Raw genomic sequence first — 7,016 nt, forward strand, 5'->3', positions numbered from 1 at the left:
GAAAGAATACATTAATAAATAAGAAAACTAAATAGCATTTCAGTTGGTGGCGGTGGTATGAAGAAAGGGAAAACAGGGATAAAGCAGAGAAGGATAGGGCATGCTATTTTCATGGATATGAAGGCCATTCTGCAAACAGGAGGGCACTGGAACACAGACCTCAAGTTAGAGAGGGAGGTAGACCAAGGTTTATGGGGGAAGTGTGTGCCCGGCTGAGGGAATGGTCAATGCAAAGGCCCCAAGGAAGGTAGTTGTTTCCAATGTTCAGGTTGAAGAAGTAAAGCCAGTGCTGCAAGAGGAATGAGCAGGAGGGAGATTGAGGAGAGACACCATCAGACACGCTGAGGAGAGGAGTGTTCTCTCTGCTAACTCTGAAACCTCATGACACAGGGACTTCCCTGTCCACAGTGCCTCTCCCACTGTGTTCATCCTGTTGCAAAGGCATCCCAGGAATTGAACCAGATCCCCTTCTTAGTGGCTCTCTTGATTGAGTTCTGGCCCTTGTGTTGTGTCATCTTGGGATTTAGGAGTCCTGGCACCCTGCTGTGAGGACGGCTCACGCTCTACAAGTCACACACCCACAGGATACCATGGCTTCCTGGGTTGTGTTATTTTCCTGTCTTTCTCAGCCCCTGCCATCTTGGTGATGCCATGAATGGATTCAATCCAAATAGGCCAGATCAATGATCTCTCATCTGCAAAATGTAGAAATGGCTCCCAGAAATGCAAATTCTTAAACCTCTCAGCCAAATAATAATATATATGTATTTTAGTGTACACTCCCCGCCTCCGAATGAGCAAACAGATAAATCAACACCTCAGGAAAGGAAGTATATACAAAACAAAAGCTGGGCATTTTAATGTCAGGCATAGAAGACTTCTATTTCCTTTATCTCCTGCATCATTATTTGGCTGATTCATTTCTGTGTGGTCTGATAGAGGATGAGGTTAGTCTCTTTCTCCCTTTACTTATGTGGCATCTTTTCATTGATATTTTTTTGTTTTTTTTTTTTTTATTGGTGTTCAATTTACTAACATACAGAATAACACCCAGTGCCCGTCACCCATTCACTCCCACCCCCCGCCCTCCTCCCCTTCTACCACCCCTAGTTCGTTTCCCAGAGTTAGCAGTCTTTACGTTCTGTCTCCCTTTGATTTATCTTATGACAAACCCAAAGGGCACACTAATCCTCAAGCTGGATTTCATCCAATGTGTGAAGGGGTCCCCAAGCATGCCCTATAATCCTGCCCACACCATGACAATTATAACATTTTGTACTCAATAATTTGCTTCCTATCATTCTGTCAGTGGATACATATCACACACACAATTATTTCATTGTACTCTTCCCTTACTGTGATGATACATGATTCAAAAGTGCAGAGGCTTCATCTTCTTTTTCACTTTTGTTTTTTCACCAAGTTACATGAATATATGTGCTTAGCAAAAAGCCTAAAGAATAAAAAAAGCCCTCTAATACAAATATAGAATGAAAAGATTGAAGGGATTACAAAATCAGGTTAAAATGCAAAATAAGTAGTTTCATAACAACTGTCCTAGGCAAATTTGTATGAAAACCCCAAACAGACTGAATTGGGATAAAAATAGCAATAATTAATGATATCAATATGGATTAATAATTAAATTGGGAAAGACCTAGAAAGAATATAACATGTAGTGTTCCTAGAATGTTCTGGTCCATGGCAGATGCTCAGGTTTTACTTGTTAAATGAGTCAGGAATTAGGTCTCAGTGTATAGAGATTTTATTTATTTATTCATGAGAGGCACACAGAGAGAGGTAGAGGGAGAAGTAGGCTCCCTTGTGGGCAGCCCAATGAGGGATTCGATCCCAGGATCCTGGGATCACTCCCTGAGCCAAAGGTAGACACTCAACCACTGAGCCACCCTAGGTCTTAGTGTATAAAGAGTTTTTCCACATGGCAAGATTGTATTTCAATCATTGGAAAAGGTTGAATTGCTAAGTAAATGCTAGCATAAAGGGATATATGTTTGGAAGGATATGAAATTCATACCATCTCTCAGATCTTACTAAACCTCAGGGTAAGTATAACTATACAATATATTAGAATGTCAAGAGAACTACACATAAAATTTACAGTGTGGCAACATCACTTAAATAAAACAAGAAACTCAGGAGTAAGTAGGTAGACATTTAAATAAAAAGCAAAATTTTTTTATAGTAAAATTATGTTTCAAAAGTCAATCAAGAAATAATGCTCTGAGGAAGTCATTTGAAATGCTGATAATATTTTAAAAATAAAAGAGAGAGGGGGAGACAGAATAATGAATGGGTATATAATGATAAAAGCCAATCAGAATGGTATCAAAAATATGAAGTTCACTGAAACTGAGGGATGGTTTAAGAAAACAAGAAATCTCTCTTTCACCCAGCAGCCAGGGGTAAAATTTCTAGAGCTCTACATTCTTTGTACTTGGAACTTTGAAACTGGTAACTAAGGGCTTACTGTGAATTTGCTGGCAGAAAAGTGAGTGTTACAAGGTTGAAGGCAGAACCTGAAGGCTGCTGTGTTCCAAATACTAAATAGTCTTTAACTCAGGGTTCCTCTGTCTCTGCACTAAGGAAATTCTGGCCAGAGCCTGTTCTGGGGTGGGGTGTGTGCTGTGCATGGTAGGGTGTTAAGAGTATCCCTGGTCTCCATCCACCCCTCTCCAGTGTGACAGGCAAAGCTGGCTCCCAACAGTGATCAATGTCACCCAGGGAACAAAATCACAACTGATATAGTACCACACATTCAGTTTAACACTCTCAACATACTTTCTCTAGCATTGCTATAAAAGTAATTTAATGATAAAGAATATGAAAGACTTTCAAAAGTGTGAGTAACTGTTACCCTGTGAAATTGACATTAGCACTAATAATACATTATTTAATCAAGCAAAAAACAACAAACACAGTGATCATTCACTTTGGGCTAAGTTGAATTGGCTCTCAGATGATGATGGATTCAATGTTCTTGGCTTCCATTCTCTCTGACCCTCTCGTCTACAGTCCACTGGGGTGTTGGACTCACCTGGCTGGGTGTCTGACAGGAAGGTCACCTTGTGGAAGTCTGACTTCCTCCCTGGATGTCAGATGATAGGAACTAAAGCTCTGTCATCAAGCAAGGCAGCAGGAAGGAGTAAAGCATTGGCCCCCAGCCAGAATTAGGACTCTGAATGAAGAGACAAGAAGCATGGTCTTCACCGTCCAAGGTTGCAGGGGGTGAGGGACTGGAGATGAGGAGACATTACAGTTCCGTGTCTGCTCATTAGGTGGATTTCCCTCTTGTGACTCCAACCACTGAGCACATGATTCCCAAGTGGAAAAGTCCTCTGGACAGAAAGATTGTTTTCCTAATGAACCTCAATTCCCAAAAGACTAGGTTAGAGGTCAAGTGAATCCAGTTTTGTTTTTTTTTTTTACTCCTTTCCTCTAATATTGCCCCCTTCCCAAGGTGTGAATCTCCTATCACCGTATCTCTGTTCCAATTTATAATTTTCTTCAAATCTAAGACTGAGAACTTACCTGGATTAGGTCTCTCCCTCTCTCTTTTTAAAATTTAAATTCAATTTGCCAACATATAGTATAACACCCAGTGCTCACCACATCATTGTGCCCTCCTTAATGTCCATCACTCAGTTACCCTTCTTCCTACCACTTTCCCTTCATCTATCCTCGGTTTATTTCCTAGAGTTATGGTTTATTTTCCTCTCTAATTTTTCCCTATTCGGTTTTCCCTCTTTCCCTTATGATCCCTTGTACTATTTCTTATATTCCACATATTAATGAAACCATATGATAATTATCTCTCTCTGATTGACTTATTTAACTCAGCATAGTGCCCTTCAGTTCCATCCACATCAATGTAAATGGTAGGTATTCATCCTTTCTGATGGTTGAGTGATATTCCATTGTATATATATATAACTAATGCCTTTTAGTTTTGTTGATTGTTTTCTTTGCTGTGTAGAAGCTTTTAACCTTGGTGAAGTTCCATAGTTCAATTTTGCTTTTGTGGAAACAAAAAGCTGGGGGCATTACAATGCCTGACTTCAAGATATCCTACAAAGTTGTGATCATTAAGACAGAATGGTACTGGCACAAAACAGACATATAGATCAATGGAACAGAATAGAGAACCCAGAAATGGACCCAAGGCAACCAACAGAGGGACTGGGTGGCTCAATCAGTTAAGTGTCTGCCTTCAACTCAGGTCATGATCCCAGGGTCCTGGGATTGAGCCCTGCATTGGACTACCTGCTCAGTGAGGATCCTGCTTCTCCCTCTGCCCCTTCCCCTGCTCATGCTCTCTCTAGTTCTCTCTCATATTCTCTCTCTCTCTCTTAAATAAATAAATAAATAAATAAATAAATAAATAAATAAATATTTAAAAGGCAACCTAGGGAATGGGTATTTGCAAATAGGTATTTGCAAATGACATATCAACTCTATGGTCAACTAATCTTCCACAAAGCAGGAAAGAATATCCAATGGAAAAAAGATAGTCTCTTCAATAAACAGTGCAGGGAAAATTGGACAAAGACATGTAGAAGAATGTAACTGGACCATTTTCCTATAACACACACAAAGATTAACTCAAAATGAATGTAAGACCTAACTGTGAGAAAGGAATCCATCAAAATCCTAGAGGAGAACACAGGCAGCAACCTCTTTGACCTTGGCCAGGGCAATTTCTTGCTAAACATGACTCCAAAGGCAAGGGAATCAAAGGTAAAAGTGAACTATTTGGACTTCATCAAGATAAAAGCTTCTGAAAAGTAGAAGAAACAGTCAAGAAAACTAAGAGGCAATCTATGAAATGGAATAAGATATTTGCAAATGCCATATCAGATAAAGGGCTTGTTTCCAAGACCTATAAGGAATTTGCCAAACACCCAGAAAACAATCAAGTCAAGAAATGGGCAGAAGATATGAACAGACATTTATCCAAAGAGCACCTACACATGACTAACATATACATGAAAAAATGCTCCACAGTACTTGGAATCAGGGAAATATAAATCAAAACCATAATGAGATACCTCACACCAGTCAGAATGGCTAAAATTAACAAGACAGGAAACAACAAACATTGGCGAGGATGTGGAGAAAGGGGAAGCCTCTTATAGTGTTGATGAGAATGGACAGTGTCATAGCCACTCTGGAAAACGATATGAAGATTCCTCATGAAATTGAAACTAGAGCTACCCTACAACCCAGCAATTGAACTACTAAGTATGTATCCCAAAGATACAGATGTAGTGACCCAAAGGGGCACTTGCACCCCAGTGTTTATAGCAGCAATGTCCACAATATCCAAACTAAGAGCTGAGATTTCCACTGACAGATAAATGGATAAGGAGATGTGATATGTATATACAATGGAATACAACTTAGCCATCAGGAGCAATACTTGCCATTTACAAGGACATGGATAGAACTAGAGTGTATTCTGCTAAGAGAAAGAAGTCAATGAGTGAGAGATAATTATCATATGGTTTACTAATATGCGGAATATAAGAAACAGCATAGAGGATCATATGATAAGGGAGAGAAAACTGAATGGGAAGTCATTAGGGAGGGAGAAAAACCATGAGAGACTCTTAACTATAGGAAACAAATTGAGGGTTGAAGGAGGGAGGTGGGTGGGGGATGGGGTAATTGGGTGGTGGCCATTAAACAAGGCATGTTATTTGATGAGCACTAGGTGTTATATACAACTGATAAATCATTGAAATCTACATGTGAAGCTAAGTAGGTAGTTTATGTTAGCTAATTGAATTTAAATTAAAAAAAAATTTCCAGGCATTTGTGATCTAAGTTTAGAGAAACCATTAGGGATATATGAAAATGGAAAAGGGTAAAGAGTCTGTATATGAGACAGAGCAGAATCTTAATAAGTGACTTACTTAAAGGTATGGAGAAGTTGAATTCAAACAAATGGAAATTCCAGGAAATAAATAGAAGGAGCAGATTCTACTTCCACAGCCTGATCAAAGAATGGCATTTCTGGCTCTGAGGCTATGAGTCTTTCAATCATGGGCACATCTTCAGCCCCAGGATGACTGGCCACTGCATCACTGGAACCCCGAAGATTCTTTTCAGAGCCCTCTTTATGTCTCTGTTCTTCAGACTATAGATGAAGGGGTTCAGCATGGGTATGACTATGTGTACATCACCGAGGCCACTGCACTTGCGTGGGAGCTCTGGGGAGCAGCAGAGCTAAAGTACACTTCTAGGCTTTAGAGTAAAATAAGGAGACAACCAAGAGATGCACAGGTAGAAAATGCTTTATACTTGCTCTAAGCTGATGAGATTCTATGTATGGGGGAAACAATCTTAGAGTAAGAGTAAAGGAACCCAGTGAAAGGACCACCTGCCAGCAGCACAGTCATAAAATACATCACCATGTCATTAAGAAAAATGTCAGAACAGTATTCCTGATTACTTGATTGAGTTAAAAAATGAGGGATTTCCGTGCCTGTACAGAAGGACACCCACAACACCATTAAGCTCTGTAATAAGGAATTCAGGACACCGATGATCCAGGACACTAGAACCAGCAGTCCACAGAGCCAGGGGTTCATGATAACCATGTAGTGCAGGGGGTGACAGATGGCCATGAAGTGGTCTTAGGCTATTGTGGACAGGATAAAGTCGTCCAACTCTGCACATAGTAGGAAAAAAATACATCTGGCTGATGCAGCCTGCATAGTTAATGATTTTGTTCTGAGTCTGGATGTTCCACAGCATCTTGGGGACGGCGGTGGAGGTGAAACCATGTCTACAAAGGACAGGTTGGCAAGGAAGAAGTACATGGGGGTGTGGAGGTGGGAGTCAGAGCTGCCGGCCACAATGATGAGCAGATTTCCAGACACAGTGATCAGGTACATGGAGAGGAAAAACCCAAATATGAGGGGCTGCAGTTCTGGTTCCTCGGATAATCCCAGAAGAAGAAACTCTGAAATTCGTGTAACATTTCCTGGTTCCAT

General features: G+C 40.3%; 1 pseudogene; it reads right to left on the reverse strand.

Annotated features, from left to right (window-relative positions):
- Positions 1 to 6,188: 6,188 nt before the first annotated feature.
- On the reverse strand, positions 6,189 to 7,016 carry LOC112666941 (olfactory receptor 7A5-like; annotated as a pseudogene).

Source organism: Canis lupus, chromosome 20 (assembly GCF_003254725.2).
Source record: "Canis lupus dingo isolate Sandy chromosome 20, ASM325472v2, whole genome shotgun sequence".
Lineage (NCBI taxonomy): Eukaryota > Metazoa > Chordata > Mammalia > Carnivora > Canidae > Canis > Canis lupus.